Source organism: Triturus cristatus, chromosome 11, assembly GCF_964204655.1.
Source record: "Triturus cristatus chromosome 11, aTriCri1.1, whole genome shotgun sequence".
In the NCBI taxonomy this organism is placed as follows: domain Eukaryota; kingdom Metazoa; phylum Chordata; class Amphibia; order Caudata; family Salamandridae; genus Triturus; species Triturus cristatus.
The window spans coordinates 733004106-733028583 of record NC_140594.1 but is presented as its reverse complement, the minus strand read 5'-3'; the positions used below and the strand labels follow the sequence as shown (position 1 = coordinate 733028583).

The following is a 24478-nucleotide window of genomic DNA, read 5'->3' as shown; positions in this document are numbered from 1 at the left end:
ATTTCTAATGATGCATCCCTAAATCTTTACCATTTTAAAATCAACATGCATGGATAGAGAGCTCAGCTACTGTTAAGTGATTATCTGTTAGTGTTTCTCATTCAATACCCCTTATCTATGCACCTGACACAAAGTGCTACGAGACTACTAGAGAGTGGTGTGCAGTGCTTTAAGATAAACAATAATACTTATACTACATCCACTAATAATAACAACAATAATAACAAACACATAACTATTATTATGTGTAATCAAGCTATTCTCTGCTTACACTATGTTTGACTTGAGTATGTTATAGTTCTTGGAAAACGTTCAGCTCTAGTTTTTTGAGAATGTCAGAAAAAACACCTAAGTAATAAAATGGGTGGAAAGTATGCATCTCAGGTAAAATACCCCCAAAATAATTTGGCATATAACAAAGTTTTTATAAGGCTTCCTTTAATAGGTTTAGGACGACTTTGATTTTAATGGACCAGTGCTAGTAAATGCAGACGTAAAATTTAACAATTCAATTAAGTCCTCATTCAAAATTATTTAGAAAGACTCCTTTTTATGTATCTTACCTGTGTTATTGATTCTTATATTCTTAGTACTACAGCCACTCTCCACCAGTGCTACTAGTGCATACTAAACATGCACTGGTGCATGGGTAGACACATCCTTGGCAAGGCCTTGCCTCACATTAGGCCAGAAGCTTCCTTTAGATCAGGTACAATTTTATATGACTATACAATATACTTATACAGGCCGCAGAGATGGCATAGGAATACTGATATTTAGAGGAAGAGGATTAGTAATACAAATGTGAGTTTTTGTATCTTATCCTGATACTCAACCACCTTTACTCCACAGAATGAAAAAGCTTAATGTACTCATAACAACCCATGGTAGTTACCAGCTTTAGCAAAAAGAGAAAATACGCAGTAAAAGATGTTTCAGCATGATTTGACTAAAACAAGCATTCGCTATGGTGCCAAGAGGCTGCTTTTATGATCAACTCTAAAGGAATGTGATGCTGTAAAGCCAAAGATGTCATGGCCCGCTAGCTTGAATAGCATATTAGGAAGGAGACGCTTAAATTGAATAGCATTCTAAGCTGATTGACACAAAAAATGAGCTATGGACATATTGTAAACCTTCTGTTTGAGGCAACATCAAATTTATATGGCAGAAAGTCTGACTGATTATCTGAAGGAGTTTGTGTGGTCCAAGTAAACCAAAGGAGGCATGGTGACATCAAAATTATAAATGGCCAGGTGATTCGGGGAGATGATGAGTGCTGCCACCTAACACACTGACACTGGGCCACGCCCCCAGCTAACATGGTCACTGCACATCGCCACGTGGATGCTCTGTACAGACTGAGGTAAGGATGAGGAGGGGGAGGGAGGGCGGAGAACTAGGCCATAAAACAGGCCGAATGGAACATTAACAACTGTGGCTTAAAATTTTCTGAGGCCAACAGTGGATCTAAGCAACAATTACATTTATCTATTGAAGATCTGTTGCAGCTGAAAAGAGCAGTTTATAGACATTCACACTTTTTTTTCTTCCATGCGTGCCACCATAATTCTTCGAGTCATTTTGGGTACATCTATTCTCACAGATTGTAGGCAGAATTTGTCTTGATGTTCACTCAAGCGAAAAGTGAAGTCTCCTGCACCAGTTATCAGGAAAAGTGTTTGGCCCCAAGGCATGAAAAGTGAGAAAGTCCAATATCGTTTCAGCACCCACAAAAAGAGGGATTTCAAGAATAAAATTAGATCAACAAAATGATGAGAATGTGAACCCGCAGACGATTTCCTATCGTAACCGGCAGAAACACATGTAAGATCCTACAAGGCAGCTCCATTGCTAACCTATGGGAGAGATAGGCCTTGCTGTAGTGAAAAACGAAATTAGCAGCATTTCACTACCAGGACATGTAAAACACAACAGTACATGTCCTACTTTTTTAATTCACTGCACCCTTCCCATGAGGCTACTTTAGGCCTACCTTGGGGGTGCCTTATATGTAATAAAAGGGAAGATTTGGGCCTGGCAAGTAGGTGCACACACAGACCCCGCAGTGGCAGACCTGGGACATGTTAGCAGGACTACTCATGTGGGTGGTACAATCAGTGCTGTAGTCCCACTTGTAGCATTTGATGTACAGACTCTTTGCACACACAGTGCACTATACTAAGGACTTACTAGTACAAATATGCCAATCATTGAGAAAACAATTATCATTACCTTTTAGACATAGAGTACTTGCACTTTAGCACAGATAAGCAGTGGTAAAGTGCCTAGACTCCTAACACCAGCTAAAACTAAATGCAGCACACAGTCAAACACAGGAGGTCAGAGGCAAAAAGACAGGGGAAACCACGCAAAAAGATGCCAGGCCTAACACGTATCCCTCCCAGCTGAAAGTGAGGAGAAATATCCAACCTCTTGGGAGTTCACATCACTAAGGTGGAAGAATCTGGAAAGGCCACCAGCATTGCAGTGTTCTGTTCCAGGGCTGTGTTCCACTGTAAAGTTTATTCCCTGAATAGAGATGGACCACCTCAACAGTTTTGGATTCTCACCCCTCATTTGCATCAACCATCTGAGGGGCCTGTGGTCTGTCTGAACCTGGATGTGAGTCCTAAACAAGTAGGGAGACCACAGCAAAACTTTCCCTTTCTATTGCGCTCTACCTCTGCCCCTGGGAAGTAAACTCTTACTAATGAAGGCTAAAGGTTGATTCACGCCCTCTTTGTTTAGCTGTGAAAGCATGGCTCCCAGACCATGCTCTGAGGCATCACTCTGCATCAAAAATTCCTTGGAGAAAACAGGATCTCTGGCACCATGCACATGGCCTCTTACAGAGTATCAAAAACGGTCTGGCACGCCTTGGTGCAGATAACCTGACAGGGCTGCGTTTTGGAAGTCAGCTCTGTCAAGGGGGCAGAAATGGTGCCATACCCCTTGACAAATCTCCTGTAATACCCAGTGTAACCTAAAAAGGCTCTCACCTCAGTCTGGGTCTTGGGGGGTGCCCAAGCCAGAATGGTATAGGGGCTGCACCTTGCACCTCCCTACCTGGTGTTCCAAGTACATCACAGACCCCTGCCCTATCTGGCACTTACTGGCCTTGATATTGAGTCCTGCACTCTGCAGGTCATCAACACCTCCAGAAAGTGGTACAAATGGTCCTCCCAACTGGAGTTGAAGACTGCAATGTCATCAAGGTAGGCAGCACTGAAGATCTCCAACCCAGCCAGAACCTGGTTGACCAACCTCTAGAATGTGGCAGGGGCGTTCTTCTGTCCAAAAGGCATGACACAGACCTGGTAATGCCCTTCTGGCGAGGAGAATGGTGACCTCTCGTGTGCCCCCTGGGTCAAGGCAATCAGCAAGTACCCACACGTTAGATCAAATGTGCTGAGGAGCTTGGCAGCTCCAAGCCAATCAATTAACTAATCAGCTTGGAGGATGGGGTGCACGTCAGCCTAAGTGATGGCATTGAGCCCACGGTAGTCAACACAGAACTGCAGTTCAGGTGTGACAACCGGTGGGGCAGCCTTGAGGACCAAAACCAATGGGCTGGACCATGGATTGTTAGAGGTCTCAATCACCCCTAACTCCAGAATCTTAGAGACCTCTGCCTTGATGCTGTTTCTCACTCTATAAGAATTGTGCTTAACAGGTAGACTGTCCCCTGAGTTAATGTCGTGGGGGAACCATTGGGTAACTTCAGGGTTGAGTGAGAACAGAGAGGCAAACTGTCCCAGCAACTGTTGACAGTCTCTCTGCTGTTCTAGGGTCAGATAGGGGAGAGAATAACACCCTCTACTGACTCATCCTGATCTTTTGAGGCTAGGAGGTCAGGGAGAAGTTCACTCTCCTCTTCCATCCCATCATCCATGACCAAAAGCATGGTCAACTCATATTTCTCAAAATGTGGTTTGAGGCGGTTCACTTCTAGGGCTCTCAAAGGGTTCCTAGGAGACTGCATGTCCACCAGGTAAGTAACATTACTCTTGCACTCCTTCACCTCAAATGGCACAGACCAGCGGTCTTGCAGAGCACGGGACTCCACCGGGGCCATCACCCACGCTTTTTGGCCAGGCTGACACTCAGAGTGGTATTCTGGTCACACCAACATTTCATGTCCTCCTGGCTAGCTTCCAGATTCTCCTGGATGAGTTTTCAGAAGCATGCTGTCTGGTTCTGGAAGGCCAGCATGTAACTGAATACATCCAGGGGTGGCTTCCTTAGAGTTTGCTCCAGCCCTCCTTTAACAAACACAGAGGTCCTCTCACTAGGTGCCCATACAGAAGTTAAAATGGGCTAAAGCCAAACCCCCTTCTGGGGTACCTTCCTGCAGGTGCAAAGAAGGCATGGTAAGAGGACACCCCCCTTACGCCTCATGGGTTCAGAGAAACCCATAGTCATACCCTTCAGGTTATGGTTGAACCTTTCAACCAACCCAATGCTCTCATAGTGGTAAATGGTCTTCATGTACAAAAACATGAAGTTGGCACCTCAGTCATATACCACCTCCTAGGGAAAAGCCACATGGGTAAAGATCGCCATAAGTCATCATCATCATCATCAAGGCTTTATTTCGATAAAAGAATATCATAAAAGCATTACAATAAAAAACTATTCATCTCAGCTTAAAAATCATCATTTTTTTTTACATTAAATAATGAAGAATATCATAAATAAGTTATAAGAACGTATTAAACAGTTATTTTAAGCCTATTAGTTCTAATACGCCATGCCCAAGATAAAAATTTAGAGAGGGCACAGGCGTATAATGGCCGACAATCAGACCTTAAAATGCGTAATGCCTCAGCATGCTGTCTAGTACCTAATGAGCGGCACAAGTGTTTGAGCCATCTGCTTCTTGGGAGTGCGTACACTTGACATTCGAATAGGAAATGTGCTACAGTCTCAGTTCTAGATATACAGAAGGGATAGAATTCTGTTGTCTGTGCAGGGAAATTCCAGCCAGATGTGAAAGCATGGAGTGGAAGAGTCCCGGACCTAAATTTAAAATAAAGGGTTCTATCAAAAGGTCTCTCTATGATATCGCCATAAGTGCCCTGGCCCCTGTGGCCGGAGTCACCATCCTCAGAGGGACAGCTTCTGGATACCGGGTGGCATGGTCCACGAAGACCAGGATGAACATGTTGCCCAAGGCTGTCTTGGGATCAAGAGGCCCCACAATGTCAATGCCCACCTGCTCAAAAGGTGTGCTCTTCACAGGAAATGGTTGGAGAGCAGCCTTGCACCTCTTCTCAGATTTGCAACTCATCTGCCAGGTTTGACAGGACCTATAGAACGCATCTGATGTCTTCCTCATTTGAGTCTAATAAAATTGGGTAACAAACCTGTCAAAGGTCTTGTCCTGCCCTAAATGACCTGCCAGAGGCACGTCATGAGCCAAACCCAGAATGAAGGTTCAGAAGGGCTGGGGTCCGACCAGCACACAGGATGTCCCGGGCTCAAAAACTTTAGGCCCGCTATACAGGACATCATTGTCCCAATAGACCAGGTGAGATCCTGAGGCGTTACAAGCTGCCTGGTCCTCGGCCTGTTTCCGAAGACCCACAAGAGTGGGGCACTCTTTCTGAGCTGTGCAGAATTCTACCTGTTGGGGCCTCCTTCCTGCTGCCAATGGGTTAGCTCAGGCAGGTACCCCAGTTGAGCCACATCTTCCCTGTAGGTTTTGTGGTGTCACCCTTAGGTCCAGCCTCCTCCCGTACCGTGGGAATTTCAGGAGGACGTTTCCTGCACCCCTTTTCCCTTCTCTTCCTGGCAGGCACCTGGGCCACTGTTTCAGGCCCCAGGTCCTTCTGATCACCCTCTCTGGCTGCCATGGACCATGTGGTCAGGAACTTCCACTCTGCCAATCCCAACATTTCCAAGTGTGACGTGAGTGCCACCTTCTTCCAGGCGGTATGCTCCAGGTTGTTGCCCAGCTAGCATATCAACAGCCATGGATGGACTCACAGCCACCCTCAAGAAACCTGAGACCCGCCACTCAAAGAGAACCTGAGCTACTAAACTTTGACGCTCACTGTTGTCTACAGCAACAACTTGGTGGACCACATTAGGGACTACCTGTTCTTCAGACAGCAGATGACAGCGGACAGTTGTCATTCTGGCTCCTGTGTCTCTGAGAGCCTTCACCCGCCTCTCATTGATGGTCACTCACACCTGTACTTCTTAGTATAATCAGGCATGAGATTTCTCTGGACCACCTCACCCTCACCCAGGGAGACTAGGGTCATCTCAGCTAGCTACCCACCACTAATTGGGACCAACTCCTCCCCATGTGCTACAATTACGATCCCCTGACACTGGCCACCAGGGGTAGCTGTGCTCGCTTGGGGCACTTGGGACTGCCCTTAAAGCGTCCTTCCTAGCTACAGTCAAACACTTCAGTGGTCTCTTCCCTCTACGCTTTCTTGACAGAAACCAACTCTTCTTCCTCTCAACAGGGGGTTGGGAATCCTTACCCTGGGAACAATTTTGGGTCCCTTTAGAGAACTCCTTGCTAGTATCTTTGCTACCCCCTCTTCTTTTGTTGGGGACCCTGCCCACCATTGACTGAGTCTCACACATACAGCTTCTTTTGGACCCTGGGGCTGAGCCAGCGGTCTGCCTCCTGAGCAAGCTTTCTGGGGTCAGTCGGCTTACTGTCAATCAACTGCTGGCACAGCTCTGAACAACGACTAGACAAGTGTTCCCATGCAATCAAATTGTACAGCCCCTGATAGTCTGTTACCTCACTGCTCTTCACCGAACCATTCAGCGCTTTGCAGTAAGAATCAACATACTCAACCCAGGTTTCAGAACCAAGTTTAGTACTCTCCCTAAACTTCACCCTGTAACTCTCTGGTGTAAGACCATACCTTGTAACTAGGGCATCCTTCATGGCGGGTACCTCATTTGACCTTCTGGTGTAAGTACCAACAAAGTGTCCCTCCCTCCACCTGTGAGGAGCTTCCACAGGCCTGCCCCCCCCCCCATCTCTCTCATGGACCATGTGCTACTTCATAGCCCTAAAACCACTGATCAATATTATCTCCCACCATATAATCCTTCACCAAATCCTTGGGTATTTGTACCTTTGCTTCTGAGTACAGCAAAGAATTGCTGCCACCATCTGTGCTGGACTTAGCTTTCAAATCCAGCTCCTTCAAGCTCATCTCTTAAGCTAAAATCAGTTTTCTCTTCTCCATGTCAAACGTATCCTTCTCTGTGGCCAAGTTATACTTTTCTGCCTCTCTTCTGAGTTTAGTTAGTTGCAACTGGAGCTCCCTTTAATGCTCCATTTTGAGCTTTTCCAGCTCTGGATTTGTTATGATCGCAAGTGGTGGTATGTTGTCAGACTCATACCGAAGTGACAACAGACAATACACTACGATTCCCGGCATGCCAGCGGTACTTTCCGGGTTCACATGTGAAGTGCTTCCGGCTTGGGCAGGAACTTATTGGACGCCGGTGCGGCCGGATGGTGCCGATTATTCTTTGTCGAATGAAGAAGACGGTTGACTGCAAGCGTCTCCCTGGGATTTCGGTAAGGGTGCCTCGGCACCACCTATTTTAGGATCTACAGTATATTATTGTACATTGGGATTGCGGTTCGTATGGGTGCAGGAACCCGCCAAACAGAATTCCATATATGTACAATTGGATTGCAGTTTGAACGGGTGAAGGAACCCACCGAACATAATTGCCATTTTCAGTTTCATTGGTTTCTGCCTTGGAGTTCAGTACTAAATTGAAAAGGAAAGGTTCAAAACATATCTTGGTATTCTTGTTTCTGAAGTGGCTAGAACTTCTTGGGAACATATCTCCTGATCAATGGTAGTGTGTCAACTGCCTAACTTTGTGATATCCTGAAACAAGAAAACGGATTTATCACAGTTTATGGGTTACCTGGAATTGCCCTTGTACCTTGAGGTTCCTCTGTCGAGTGGATTCTGTTGTGGAGTATAACATATTCTAAACCTAATTATGTTTCAATCATTAAAACTTTGTTACATATGTGTTCTATGTGTTTCATGCCTAGCTACTAACAGGGATCATCGAAGGATTGAGGTTCCATTCCCTGTGATGAAAGTTCAGGCAAATTCATGGGTATGTAACGAAGGATACTAGAAATGTTGGTTGGCATTGTGTAGCCACTTGTGATTGATATCCTGTTTTTCCATTTAGATATACTGATGCTAAGCATTTCTACTGACAGTAGAACAAAGGATGTTCTCAACTTTTTCCATTGACTATGGGAAAAGTGGTTCCTGTTATTTTTTTTTTTACAGGTACATGATAGGATGTATACGATATGACATTGAGCCATCAGTCATAGTACAGTACAAAGAAAGTAATTGCATGTTCTCGTGGTTTTCAGATCTCCCTCCTTGCAGTACTCTTCCTATCCTTCCCTCGCTTGATCCTAACAAGCCTTTACAGCCTACAGAATTGAGACGATCAAGAGGTGGACCCACTTGTGCATCGCTCCAATCCCGAGGTACAGGACTGCAGATGACAAGCTTGTGCTTTCTAGCTTCCCGCATGTCTCCCAGCTCCTTTGGGGATAGACCTTTAGAGGACACACTGCTTCTTGCCCTGGAGGATGCTTCCCCCCAGGCAGATCCCGAATCACAAAAGCACCATGTAGGCTCTGTTGCCCCATATCCAAAATATCATTATCCTCTGTGTGTTCAGCAGCCTCCCTCAGCACCTTTTGCAGGTTCTCCTTTCTAGTGAGGCCTTTAAAAGGACATTTAAGCACCTTGCAGAACTTTTTTTAGCTGAGGCACCGTATAGGTTTCAAACCTCCCTTGCTCAAATACCATCTCAGCAGGTACTGCTGATGGCTCTACAAACTGAGACTTTCTAATAGTGGTATTTTCAGACCTGCAATTTAAAAACCAAGTTCACTAAAAGATGTATTTTTATATTGTGAGTCCAGAGAATCCAAACTCTAATTTTCTATCAGCTCCCAGTTGGCAGATACACTTGAAAGATGTTCCAAGGCAGCTCCAATGCTAACCTATTGGGGAGATGATGTAGCCTTACGGCTAGAGCAGTCGACCTCGAAGCTGGGGAACTGGGATAGAGTCTTGGAAGCGACGCTCAACATCCTGTGATTCTGGGCAAATCACTTAATCGCCCCGTGCCTACCAAAAAAATGAATGTGTCCATCTGTAACGATACTGGTGCTCATGTAAAGCGCTCTGATACCTGATATCTTCAGCTCTAGTTTGCGCTATATAAAACTCTTTAAAAAAAGAAACTATGGAAGACATAGGCCTTGCTGTAGTGAAAAACACAATCAGCAGTATTTCACTACCAGCGCGTGTAAAACACAACAGTAAATGTCCTAGCTTTTGAATACACTGCACACTGCCCATTGAGCTAATTTAGGCCTACTTTAGGGGTGCCTTATATATAATAAAAGGCGAGGTTTGGGCCGACAAGGGGGTGCACTTGCCAGGTTGAAACAGCAGTTTGAAACTGCACATGCAGACTCTGGCCTGAGACATGTTTGCAGGGCTACTCATGTGGGTGGCACATTCAGTGCTGCAGGCCCAATACTAGCATTTGATTTACAGGCCCTGGGCACACACAATGCACTGTACTAGGGACTTACTCGCAAATCACCTATGCCAATAATGCAGAAACAAATTAGCATTACCTTTTAGACACAGAGCACTTGCACGTTAGCACTGGACAGCAATAGTAAAGTGCCCAGAGTCCTAACACCAGCAAAAACTAAATGCAGCACACAGTCAAACACAGGAGGTCAGAGGCAAAAAAACAGGGAAAACCACGCCAAAAGATGCCAGGCCTAACAGCGGGTAATTACATTCTTCACAGCAAACATATTAGAAATCAGGCACTCAAGACATCCCTTTAAAAGATAGTTTGAAGACTAGTCGAAAAAGAAATATTTAAAATGCATGTTCGTATTTTCACTATTTTAAAAGAGTATGAGCCAGATGTACGACGTGATTTTGCCTGCGCAAACGGGTTTGCGACCAGTTTGCAAATGCAAAATCACTGTGGGCCATGTACAAACACTATTTTGCGAGTCGCAAAAAATTGGGACTCGCAAAATAGTGTTTAGCGACTTGCAATTAGGAAGGGGCGTTCCAAGGACATCCCTTCCTAATTGCATCTCGCAGCCCTGTGTGTGAATGGTTTGCGATCGCAATTGCGGTTGAAAAACAATCACACTTTACTGCCCTCTTCAAGAGGGTGGCAATGCAGTCACAAATGGGAAGGGGCCCCCAGGGGACCCCTTCCCCTTTGCAAATGCAGGGGGAAATATTTTTTAGGGGCAGGCAGTGGTCCGTGCCCTTAAAAAATTAAACGAAAACGTTTCATTTTTTAAAAAAAAATGCATCTTGTTTTCCTCTAAGGAAAATGGGCTGCATTAAAAAACAAAACTGCTTTATTTAAAAGCAGTCCCAGACATGGAGGTCAGCTGAGTCCAGCAGGCCACCATCCCTGGGATGGCCATCCATTCCCAATGGGGTTGCAAATTGCGCGTGCCTCATTAATATTCATGAGCGTCACATTTTGCAACCCCATTGGGAATCGCAATCAGTGTCTCTGACACTGCTGTACATTGTAAATTGTGACTCGCAATTTGCGACTCGCAAAGGAGCGCAAATTGCGAGTCGCAATTTACACTGGTCGTACATCTGGCCTTATGTCCCCTGTAAATACACAAGGAAATAAGAACTAAAACTTCCTTCTTGGTGTATGTGTATGTGATTTAGTTCGTCAAATATAATGTTTAGAGTGCATTGCACAATCTTTCATTTTCTGTAAAAGACTATTTCAACGAGACAAATGCATTTGTCAGCATTTTCATTTGAAAAGAAAAACAGCAGACATATTGAAGGTAAGTTTATCTAACAAATGTTTTAAATGTTACAATTATATGTCAAACTGCATGATCAAGTAATACAAACCTACTAATACAAGCACATCAAAAATAGGCACACATCGAACATTAAACACATAATGCCACACACACACACACACACACAAGCACACACACACACACACATATAAATAAATAAAATAAAAGGCCTTAGCTAACACCAGACCTAAAGTGACTGAGCGTCTCATCAAATAGTGAGACAAAAGTACAACCAAGGAAACCACAGGGCTAGTACTACATTTTGTTTGAGAAAGGGAGACTATCCTGTGCCACATTGTCACAGCAGGGAACATTGCTTATCCACACTTCTACTTTACCCCTCGTGGCAAGGCGCAAGGGATGTTGATAGAGATCACAAGGATGAGAAGAAATAGACTAATTTCTCTGCTTAGATCTATGATATTTCTGGAATGATTTTCTTTTGGAGCGGTCTATTGCATAGTATGTAACTCATGGAATAGCGCAATTTAAGCTCCAACCTTACACGCCACAATAGCACAGTATAATGTGCACTTAGCACCATATACTCTTTGTGCCTTAACTTTATTAATGTGAAGTAAAGCATTTAGATGTATTACTAACGTGCATTCACTGTAGAAGCTAGAGATACATATATGTGTGTATATTAATGTCTAGCCTATACATTGGGATTTATAGTTCTCAGTTACATTTACACTTATTTTCCAAGTTATATTGCATTTATTTGGAAGTACATTGCACATGTAGCCATTAACTCATTTATTCACGTTTTGCATTTATTCTTGTTGTATTTATTCTGAAGTTATACATGCACATATAAATGAAAGTGCACCTCGAAGCTTGACTTATGTTAAACTGACCAGGCCTTAATTTTGAAATGCATTTTGATTGCGGTACGTGTTCTCTCCTCTGCAGGTGTGATCTCAAGTTTTCATAACTAGAGAAAGAAGTATTGTTGCATTAGTGATAGTGAGGCTTGAGAGAGAAAATCTTGGCAGAGATGAGAAGAGCTAAAGAGCTGAAGAAGCCTCCTATTAATCACATATCAGGAACTGAGGGACACTTAAGGTTAACATGCCTATCCAAGTTCCGTGGGATGGGAAAGTCTGGTGATGTAGCCATCACACAATGTGGAGTTTAAAACCAGTGGTCCCTGGAAGGGTGGAAAGAGATGTGCGGAACTTTTTGGTTTTAATTAGTGTTCACACTGTTAGAAACAAGAGCAGATCCCCTTTGAGAAGTACAGATCTCTCAGCTTCCTCTTATTCTTGCATATTTGTAGCTATACGCTAGACACCTATTCCCAATTTAGAAGACTTCTACTGGAGTGTTCACTATGCTGACACCTTCCTGCATTCCTAAATTCCCAGTTGTCCTTTTCGAATGACCATTTCGTAGTTTAGATTCAAGACTTGAGTTAAATGACTTTAGAATCTATTCATGTTTAGAAAGGAGGTTCAGAGTTTCTTTAAGGAACACCAATTTCTATTTCTCAGTATCTGTATTGCTGTGACTGTATTCATTGCATGTCTTATGTTATTGAGCCTGAACCTATTTCGACGTTTCTGCTTGCCTTTTGTTATTCTGTATCGCTAAAGTATGGTTTTGATTTGCATACAGATTAAATTGATTACTAATTTGTAATAAACCCACTTAACTTTAGCCACCAATACCTGGTCCTTATTGTGTGGCCAAATGGGCTACACAAACTTTAAACTGTTTTATTGAATGTTGACTCCCTTTTGCCTCTTAGTCAACCAAAAGGATTCATCAGATAAAAATGGTAACCACTTTCCATCACACCAGCAGATGGTGGCAGAGGATGGCTGGTTACTGAAGCAGAGGGAGTTAGGGTATCCAATTCTGGACTTGCCTATACCCAATCTGAGTCCCTAAAGCCCATGTCTTGTGTCAGAGGATCAGTGGAGTTCCAGCAGTTCGGGGGACACTTGTAACAGCAGAGGAGAGAGTATTAATAGGGTTGCGCATTGGAATTGCTTATGTTTAGCCTGAGGTGTTTTGCGGAGATTGCGTGATGTGATTCAGTAATATTTAAGTTGTTTTGTGAGTGTGGTGCTTACGGCAAAGAAGTGGAAGTTGTTATCGGTCTCGATGTAGCCTAAGATCTCAGGATGATGATGATTGTAGTAATAAGTTATCAGTGTAGAAAGCATGTGTTGTAATTGTCTGCTAAGTCGATGGCACAAGTGAGATAGAGACATTTATCTTTGTATGAGAGTAAGGTGTGGTTGGTATAGGGGATTCCAGTGCACATGGAGACGCTGCCTAAATCCGGGTGATTCCGGCTGATCGAGGTTGCACTTGAATGTAATTGATTAGGTCAGAAAGTGTCACTCCGAACCATTTCATGTGTGACTGAATACTTTGATTTCTTTAATGGAGCAGACAAAGTTAAATGTTGAGATTGCTTTTCGTTTGTGTTGCATGCTTAGTGTTGAGAGAAGAGTGCATTTGTGAAAATTGCAAATGGAGGGAAACTCCTGCGAGGAGTGAGAACTAAGTTACAGTGAGCGGCGCTGAGATGCGTTAGTTGGCATTGAATGCACTGTTATTGGTTGACTATATCATAGAGTGCTGCGCTGTTATTGGTTGTTGGCACCGAACAAGTATTGTGGGTAAAGAATTATTTCCTTGTTTCAACAAAATTCTAACTGTGAATGTTGACCTTATTACTGGAAAATAATTTTTTTTAAGGCTAAACGAGATCTGATTAGGGGAGATGTGAACATATCTGCTCGAGAAGGAGAAGAGGCACCACCTGGAGATATGCCAGGTCATTATATGACCATAAATGTGGGACTTCACACATGTATTTGGCTGAATCAATGGCATAAGATCACAGAGAAGGAAGGTCCATTGATGTTTCCACACTATGGCACATTTAATTTGAGAATATTTGAGAATTTGAGAACAGTTCTGTATGGAAGGAAGCCGCCTCCTAGACCTGCACAGTGTGAAGCACTTAATACTTGGGAGAAAGCAGCTTGTGTTAGGCAAAAGGAAAGGGATCAGGGAAAGTCCCAAAAGGCAGTGTGTATTTATGCGGATGCTAGGTGGGATGCAGAACAAAAGAAGATAGACAGAGATAGACTGTACCTGGCATTGAGAAGCAAATAAGCAGAGAAAAGAAAGGAAGAGAAGAAGAAAAAGGGAGAAAGATAGAAAATGTGGAGAGTGAGGATGAAGCCAGTGATAGAGAATCTACAAATAATCTTTTCGATGTGTTGTTGTCAGCTCATCCACCTCCATATGAGGCCCAATTGGAAGGAATGAGTGGTGCAGGTGCCAATGGAAACCCTGGACCAGGTACTGCACCAGTGAATGTAAATGCTAATCTGATGGGAGAGAGTACAGGGATTAGTGCCCCTATTAACGCTACCATTCTGTATGCTCCGATTGCACTTATTGTTCCGTTCACTGTTGGTTCCATGGTCACTCTGTATAAACCTGAATAAACAGGAAACACAAAACATACTTTGGCAGTCTCTACTGGAGTAGGCTTGACAGCTAGCATCCTCGTGTGTCCAGGAGTAGGAAGAGTTCCTTTATTCCTGACTCAAGTGAATAACCCTTGCGCTGCAAGTGCAGATCCAACTATGAACCAGACAGAATTTACTCTTACAGGAGGGTTTGCTCAAAATCACCAAATTCTGGCATGTCTATTTGGAATTCACTTCAGAGTGTTAATCACAGCACTCCCAGAGAAGGGATAGTACCTAATACCCCTGTGGCGCAGAATGGTCTTAGTGTGAAATAATTTGATGATTGGATTAAAGGCACGATTGAAACCCCAAGAGAAGGTGAAAGATCAGGATCGAATAGGGAAAAAATGCAGTCCCCTCTGAGAGAAAATGGGGTGGATGTAGTTAAATTACAGTTAGAATTGGATGAGATGACAGAAGGAAACCTTGATCTTTCCTGATTCGATAGCTACCAAGAGACTGAACTTGCCTTCATTTGTAAAGATGTTACCCAACATGCAGGACAAGCTCATGAAAAACTGTCCATATTAGCTCAGAAATATGAGGTTGATCTGAATAGGACCAAGCCTTCGCAGAAAAGGTACCGTGTATGCTTTGATGAGAATGACACAACTAGCATGAGAACATCAGAAATGAGACTGCAGATTAAGGAATTAATTAGTAGCATCCAAAAATGGAGTGAGCAGTATAAGTGGATATGCAGATGGGGAAAAAGAAAGAACAAAAGAAACCTAGAGGAGAGACGCCCCGTCCACACTGCAGGAAGTGGAAGCCACATCTTTTCCGTTAGGAGAAGTGCCTGGTGGAGTTTATGTCCATGTGCCTTGGAGTAGAAGTGATTTTGCATCATTCACAAATGAGTTCCCCAAATTTAGACAGAAACCAGTGGAGTGGTGTACACAGGTTGAGTCATTTGTGAAGGTTTCACAGGTCTTGTGGTTGGATTTGAATACCTTGTTCGACATTGTGGTTTCGAGTGCTTTGTGGGCAGAATGCAAGGTGGCTATGCAATGGTGTTGTGCTTAATGTTTTTAGTTATTTGTAGGAGGCTGAACTTTCCTTATTTGCAGCCAGTCTTTCCCTTCTGTAAGTGCCACTACTGTCACTCTCTTAATTTGTGTTTAAAAATATGGGAAAGAGAAAGCCTCCCTCCACTCTGGCAAAGCAAAATCTCCCTGGAAAACACGCTCATCAATAATTAGTTACATAACTGGTGCCATACGAGCGATTGAAATCGAATAATGAGCATCTAAGAGAACCTGTCTAATGAAGGTATGATGGCCCCTTAACTCAGGAACCTCCTAAAGTAATCGACCTGAAAAATCCCCTATATTGGAAAATGGAGTAGAAAAGAGAGGACACAGCTGTGTTCAAAACATCTCTGTTTGTATTTCACCATCTGACCCTGATCCACAACCAACCCAAAACGTCTAAAGACCCCCTGGTCCTGCGGTAATGACATTGTAGCTAACCCTGTCAAAAAGACCCAAAAACAAGTACTAAGCTCAAGGTATCTGTAGACAAGCTTTTACCAAGCCCAAAGTGGTACCTGTTCGGGTAAACTCAGATTTTAAATCCCTGTACACTATAGTCCAAATATTGGAATCCTTTGTGAGGACCACACTGGGCTCCCTCTCTAGCAGACTAAAACACGTGGAAATTCTTACTTCTACTTGTTTACACCCACTGAAGCACAAAGCAGTTTCAAACATTAGTCATTCCTCCTCGCCTAAGGTTTGTGTAGACCCTTCCCAGATAACTCCTGTACTGCGTACTGACCAACAGGGTATCCCACTCGTCCTTTCAACTTGTGTTAATACATTTAGCGGCCTGCCAATAAATTGTATTTAAGCTAACCCTTTGAAATCACACTCACAACTTCCGTATGGCGCAAATGTCTCCCAGAAGAACACAATCTCATTGCCACTTCTCCATATTGAACCACGTAATGAATTACTTACAGGAAAGACGGATCGGATATCTGAGTTTCTTGATTTACCCCCCAAACGACACCATATGTGTAATTCTGGCCCATGTTCCCACTCTACCAGCAACAGTAAATGAATCGTGGGACTCGCCGATATCAAAATGGTTGGAAGAGTAAAAGTTGGCAGGGGCAGTGAAATACTATCAGGAGGCTGTGTGGTTCTGTCTTTTAAAACTCCACACCTAGTTGAAACCATTTTGAGCAGGACCAGACCTCAATTGTGTCCTCACACCAAATAACAGTACAACCACCTGGTTACTTTTATCAAACAGCGAATATGGCCAGTGGACCATTATCTGTGTGTGCCCAATAATTCTAATACACTATTCCTACCTATTACCGTTTTGAGAAACTACCTGCATTAAATGGGGTAGACTGATTTGATGCGGAATGCCCCAGGCCGCGACATCTGATGGAGAGGACGCTGTTGTGTGTGAGGGCATTAAAGTGGTTACTCAGCCGAGTATGGATTATTTTCTCCTAGTTGCCCCCCTACTTCTTCTCCACCATTAAATAATTTAGTTGTGCACCCAAGTTCAGATCCAGGCTCTGTAGGGAGTTCTGAACAAACAAACGTTGGGGTTTTATTCTGGAATGTGGCGGTATTATGCAGAAAGGCTGATACTCCAGAATGGTTAGATTTTGTAATCAATTTCCAGATTATCTGTCTCCATGAGCATTGGTCTGTGAAGCCTATACATATCAATGGCTATAGAATCCATCACATTCCAGCAGCACCTCTTAGTTCTGGCAGACCCAAGGGTGATTTATGTATTTAGATTTCCAATTATCTATCTTTTCCAACATAACCATGCTGGTGAATAAAGTGTATTATCAAATCGTCACTATTGAACTTTCATCCTCCTGTTATTGAGTGACGATCAACTTTTATAATGCACCAATGTATGAAATATTTACGGCCCTTGGGAAGCTTGATAATGAGGCTATATGTAAAGGTGGTACGAAGGAGCTGATTAAGTTATGGGGTGGTGGCTTCAATATACATCTGTATCAACTGACAGCAAAAAAGATATGCAGTCTGGCAAATTCCAAGAACTGTGTCCAAACAATTTTTTTACTTAACAGCTATGGTGACAAACTAAATGACCTGGTGATCAAACATGATATGGCCTTTTTTCAAAATGATCTCTGTATCCCGCACGTACCAGCTGACTGCACTTTTAATGGTAGAGGCGAGAATATTATTATTGATTATATGTTATTTTCCAATCATTATTCTAAATGGGTTACTAACATCATCACACATAGTATCTCCCTAAGCGATCATTATCCACTAAGTGTAAATCTTAACATTAAACTTCCGACTGATTAGTCTAAAACTCATTTTCCCCGTGTTGTCGATAACATCGAGATTGCCAACTCAAATGGATTTGCATTGCAATGGTCTCAGATTAATCCAAACACATTTTTGGAAAGGTTATTCACTACACAAAAAGAGGCATTTGAGACATGCTTAGATGAAACAGCTGTACCCAACGATATTCTCAAAGTCATTCTGCCCATAACAAAGGGGATAAAAGAAGGATGATATGCTATAAGGAGGAGATCAACATGTGATAGGCAAAGAGCGTTTGAATCTGTATGTTCCAAGGCACACAAGAGACTCAAGGAAGCCCTGCATAAACCTCCTAGATGTTTGTAGGAAGTACAGGCATGTAGACAGGAATGCAGTATATCCATGAAAGGGTGGAAGAAAGACTTGAAAGATGAAGCTTGGGAGTACCTCCATGAAGCAAGCCTTAGTAATGACAGCACAGCTTTATGGCATGTGATTAATTCACCCTTCTTCAGGGAAGCAAATAGCCCTCGGCTGGAGCTTGCCATTACTGAAATTGAATAGGTAAGCCACTTTTCAAAAATGAATGCAAAGCCCTCCTGGAAGTCGGTAGGTTTTCTCCGTTTAATGTTCCTAGTGAGGCCCCTTCGAAAATTATTGCCAGCCCTGCATTTTCTTTAGAGTAGGATAATAGGGCTCTCATGGATAGTAAAAAGGGGAGGGGGAGCTCTGGGTCCTGACGGTCTGCTCGTGGACCTATTCAAGGCAATTTCTCTCAATGTCCCTATACTGACTCTGGTCCTGGAAGCGTGCTGTAGTTTAGGCTTTCTGATCACCTGGTCAGAGTCACTTATCATCCCTACATTTAAGAAAGGTGACTGCTCCAATCCCGCTTGCTACCGCCTGGTCTCATTACTAGGTTTGCTAGTGAAAGTCGTTGGCCACATCATCCTGTTCAGGCTAGAGGAATGGGTGGAATCTAATTAAATTCTTTTTGATTTACAATATGGATTTTTTAGCGGTCTAGGGACAATAGAACAGGGCTTAAACCTTCACCTTTTAGTTGGAAAGTACACTTGGATGAAGTTAGGACATATTTTTTTTAGCTTTTGTATACCTATCCTGCACATTCCATTTGTTTAATAATCATAAACTGAAGACCATCATGAGAATCCTCCCAGTGGATCCATCTATAATTCCGTTCCTCAAGGAACTATACTCGGGAAGTAGGGCCAAGGTACTGTATGGTATCCAGCGAGAGTGCACTTATCCGGTCACCATAGAGAGGGGAGGTCCGACAGTGATGTGTTCTCGCGCCCTTATATTATTAGGCTGGGAAATGTGTTAGGGAAAAACTAGAGATCTCCCACAAATGGTACATCGCCCGATCCCAGCCCTTCTCTACGCGGACAATGCCATGCTCATGGCCCATACTCCCCTAGGACTACAGTGCTTACTTACTAACTTTGTCAATTACCTGCAGCAATTAGGTTTATTAGTTAATTTAACCAAAACGTTTAAATTGAAATGTAGGAGGAGGCCCCCGAAGTTCTGTGATATAATGATTGGCGCCACTAAGATTAGTTTTACCTCTTCCTTTCCCTATTTGGGCACTTTATTTGATAAGGATGGTTCACAGAAGCATTCTATTAACACCAGGAAGCTGGTTTTTATGAAAACTACCACAGTCGCGATTAACTTTGCTGTGAAACTTGGCAAGAAGCCTTCTACAGAGATGTTGACCATCTATAAAGCCAAGTGTTTGTCTACAGCTCTATATGGGGCGGGAGTATGGCGCCATGGTAGCAGTCAAATTTCACAAACGGTGGAAAATGCTCTTTTAAGATACCTAATAACTGCTCCTCATTTGTATGCCACTCTGAATTAGGGGCTCCATATTTAATAGACACAGCCAAGATCCAACCAGTTCTACTCTGGCATAGGATATGGTCCTCTGAGCATATAAGGCTCAAACGTGAGCTCATTAGCGACTTCCTTAAATCTCCATCTGCTCTTCAAATTCTCTGGCTGAACTACATTTAAAAAAAATGTTGGCAATTTGGGTCATCCTCAATACTTTGATTGCCCCAAGTTATTGGAACGCATTAGTAGTATTTAAGATTGTCCACACAGTTACTTAAGCCCGGTGTCCTCAAAAATCGAATGATGCTGGTCATATATGACAAGCAACAATCCTTCAGATTTGTGCAAAACACCCGACACTGGTTCATTCTAACACGTCTTAGATTGGACATATTTCATCATCTGACCAGCTTTCCTAATAAAAATGAAAGGTCTATGACTCTAGTCAAATGTCCTTGTGACAACAGGCCACCCCAAAGTACTATGCACATTATTTTCTTCTGTAAATTCTACAAAGCCCAGAGGAATAGTCTAATATCACCAATGCTAAGAAAACAACATTTTGTACAATGCTGCCCTGCATACTTGTTACTGCAATCATTTCCAACCCTTTATATTTTTAGAACTATGGCAAGTTTTTTAATGGGCCATGATTAAGTGTAGGAAGTCACTGAATGTTCACAATGCTGTCCTTGAGGTTTAGCATGTTTTTTATCCCCCCACCATTTGCACTTTAGTTGTTGTCATTTTTTAAAAATTACAAATGCTTTTTAATTATTTTAAATGACGATTTTTTGTACTGTGTTTTTATGATTTTTATTGAAAAATCGAATAGAGCTTATTCTTGCCTTTGACTTGATGACCCAAGAGCCGAAAGAGTCGGTGCATGCTTTTTACGAGAGACTGTTGCAGGTATTAAAACAGCACAGTGAAATGGAAACTCTAGAACCTAAAGATATGGGAAATTTAGTGTTGTTGCTGTGGTGGGATTGAGACCTGAGATTAGTCTGATGATTCAATGACCTTTTCTTTATTGGAAGAATAAAATGGGTTGCTGAAATTTTGAGATATGCAAAATATTGTAGTGACGAGTTGGAAATAAAGCAGAAGAGGTTAAAGGAGAAATTGATGATGGCACAGATGAGGGCTGCACAAAGGGGAAACCTGACTCAACCTTTTGTAGGGAATATCGGTTTTATGCAAGGAGTGTATCAGCAGGGAACTCCTATGATGCAAGGTGGAAATGGATTCCTGCAAGAGGGTAGAGGGTGTGGTGTTCTGATTGACCAGAGTACTGGGATTGATGTGGCAACTTTGAAGAGAACGAATCCTTGTCATTATTGCAATAAATTGGGGCATTAGAAGCAGGAATGTAGTCTTAATCCAAATATAATGGTGAATGAGAATCAGGTTCAGAATTCGGGGATTACACTGCACCAGGGTAATACACCTGTGCAGTCACAGGATGGACAGCGACCAAGAATTAAGAATTTTAACATGCCCCAAGCTCCAGTGATGCAGATTCCACAAGCCCTGATGCCGCAGCAAAATATGAATGGTTCCCGATTTAACTCAAATCTAGTCCCAAATTTGAATCAGAGTGCTTTTGAAAATCAGAGAGCGTTCCAACAATTTCCTATATTTGTAGCATTTGAGGATTATGGTCCTGACCTGTCACAATGACGGTGCCTGAGGTGGAGGAAGATTTCATACTTGGGGCAGTCCTCCTGGTAGACCAGTGCGGTCCATTCGTAGAACATGAGGTGAATGGCCAGCTCTTATCATTCCTGATTGATATTGGTGCTACCCGCTCTATAGTTAGAAAAGTGGAAGTTCCAAACCTGCCCCTCTCAGGAAAAATAATAAAAATTGTAGGAGTTACAAACAAGCAAATGACAAGTCAGTGACAGAAGAAGTACATGTTAAAATACGGTCCTTTGAGGAGAATCACCAGTTTGTGGTGTGTGATTCGAATCCTGTAAATCTATTATGACGTGATTTTTTATGCAAATTGAACTGCACCACTTACTGTACCCCAAAAGGTGTAGAGTTGCAGACCCACTGTGAGGATGCTGCCTTCAAATTGGCAAGACAAGGCCCAGATATTAGATTGTACCCGTTGTGGAAAAATGATGATTTACCACCGGATCTTAAAGATACTGTGAAGCTAGAAGTCTGGGACTTTTTAGTAAAGGATACAGGTCTCATCAAAGAGTTGAATTTGTCCGCATTATTGTAAAACTCAATGTTGAGTACCCAAGAACCCCGCAGTATAATTTGACTCCTGGAATAATTGCTAGGATTACTTCAGTTATTGACCTAATGATATAAGGTATTTTGAAGGAGATAATGAGCAGTCCATGTACTTTACCCATTATGGGCTTACATCAGCCTAGCAGTAATACCGCATATCCCAGGACCTGAGAGACATAAATACCCTAGTTGTTCCGTGTTACCAGATCCTGCTGTGATTTTATTTCAAATTCCATGTGAGGCTGAGTGGGTCACTGTCATTAACTTATGTCAGGAATTTCTCTCTACACCCTTGCATGAGGACATCCAGTTACGTTTTGCATTTTGGTTCCAGAACTGTGCTTTGGCATGGTGCCGAGTCCCACAGGGGTATTCAGCAAGCCCCCCAATTTTTAAGTTGATCCTCAAAAAGGATCTTGAGGCTTTGATTTTGCTCCTACTGGTTGTGTCAGATAAGCAGGAAGCTTGCAAACAAGATACTATGGCTCTGTTGAACCACCAAGCTGAGCCCGGACATAAAATGTCCAGAGTAAGTTACAGAATTGACAGAAAGAAGCCTGTATCTTGGACATCACATTGAGAAGGGAACGAGAAAGGTGTCACAAGAAAGAATCTCTGTAATTCTGAAAATGAATCCACCAACTACTCAGAAGGAAGTCAGGATGTTTTTGGGAATCGTGGGCTACTGTCAGCAGTAGATTCCCAACGATTCCCTAGTGGCCAAAACTTTACACAGGCTGATACACAAGGATTTGTCTGATGAGGTACCCTGGGATAACAACTGTTTTATTGAACTGAAAGTCTTTGTCGTGCCCCGGTGCTGGGAATGCCTGACTACAATAAATCATTTGCTCTTTTTTTGCAGTGTGAAGGAGGGCTGAGCTCTCTTAGTGTTTACACATTTACATGGAAATGATCAAGAGCCTGTGGCCTATTTTTCTGCTACCCTTGATCCTGTAGCTGCAGTGCTGCCTGGAAGCCTTAAAGCCGTGGAAGAGGCAGGTGACAGCATAGAAATATGTGGAAGTATTGTGATGGGTCATCCTCTTAATGTATTTGTGCAGATGAGAGCAGTTCATACTGCCAGTGGAAAATGTGAATTTGAAAAGATGTGCTACCTTGAACCCTGCTACACTTTTACCCCTACCTGAAGTCAAGGGTGATGAGGGGGAAGTAGAGAATGACTGTCTCGATGTCACTGAACTATGTGCCAAGTCAAGAACACTGCCGGAGTCCAATTTTGTACTGTTTGGTGATGGGTCCTACATACGAGAACATGAGGGAAATTTGAGAGCTGCCTGCACAGTTTGTACAGTCTCAGGCGTAATTAAAGCCTCCTGGCTTCTAGGAGTAACATCTACACAAGTGGCAGAATTGATCACTCTTACTAGGGTGTGCTGTGTTTCTGCACAGCTTAAAGTGATAATTTTCACTGATTGTCAGTATGATGGTTATTGTCACAAAGGGGATTTATGACTTCTTCAGGTTCCCCTATACGGAATGGTGAGGATGTAGGAAGACTGCTTGAAGAATTACAGTTGCCTACCCAGATTGCGGTTGTGAAATGTTCTGCACACTGCAGTGGAGATGATTATATGACAGCCAGTAACAGATACGTTGATGAAGTTACACAATACTGTGCTGATGGTGTCTTGTATGTTCAATGGTGAATATTCGAACGAATGGTTAAGATGAGACTAATCACAATCTTTGGTTAACCACAGCTGGTATATGGGAGGAGGTTAAAAGGTTATATGAAGAAGTGTCAGAGGTAGAACAGCAGAATTGGGTCAGAGCAGGTTGTGTTAAAAAATATGATGATATTTGGGTTTCAGGAAATGGAAGACCAGTGTTGCCAGATAGTCTGTTGCTCGAAATGGCTAGACGTTATAATGGTCCATCTCATGTAGGTAAGGATGCTATGATTTGTTTGTTCCAGTACACATGGTTTAACCCCAGACTCAGAATGATCCCTGAAGGACTGTCACAGATATGTTGTGTGTCAACAAATGAATGTAGGGAAGAGAACTGCAGTAACTGTGAGCCATGTAGGAAGATCAGGAGGTCCATTGAACAGGCTAGAGGTGGACGTTTATCAAAATGCCTGTGTGCAATTGGTCGAGATACATCCTGATGATAGTGTGTATCTTCCCAGGCTGGGTTGAAGCCTATTTGACCAGAAGAAATGACAGAATCACAGTAGCTAAATTGTTGTCGAGGAAGCTCATACCGAGATTCATTTTTTCAGCTTCTCTGGAATCAGACCAAGGAACTCATTTCAGTAATGAGATCCTAAAAATGTCAAGTGCAGCATTACAAGTGGAGCAAAGACAGCTGCGGCGTCAGGAATAGGGTAACAGGTGAATGGCACACTGAATCCAGAGAAGCAAAAGTGTGTGCTTCTGCGTCTTTGAAAAGGCCTGATGCTTTGCCCCTTGTGATGATGAGTCTTTGCAGTGTACCCAATCAGAGGACAGGATTGTCCCTCACAAATTAATCATCGGCAGAGAGATGAGATTGCTAGCTGGTCCTGCAAATGCACTTATGAACATTATAGATGACATGATTCTTGATTGCTGCAAAGGACTGGCAGATGTGGTGCGTTCTTTGTCTCACTAGGTTGGATCTGTCATCGGACCATCAGTAGCAGT

The 24478-nt window shown here is 42.9% G+C and overlaps 1 protein-coding gene across 5 annotated transcripts in view; it reads right to left on the bottom strand.

The window, feature by feature from the left end:
* The window catches only part of RHBDD1 (rhomboid domain containing 1), a 411942-nt gene that overhangs the window by 211513 nt on the left and 175951 nt on the right, over window positions 1–24478 (bottom strand). The gene's annotated exons all lie outside the window — the stretch shown is intronic.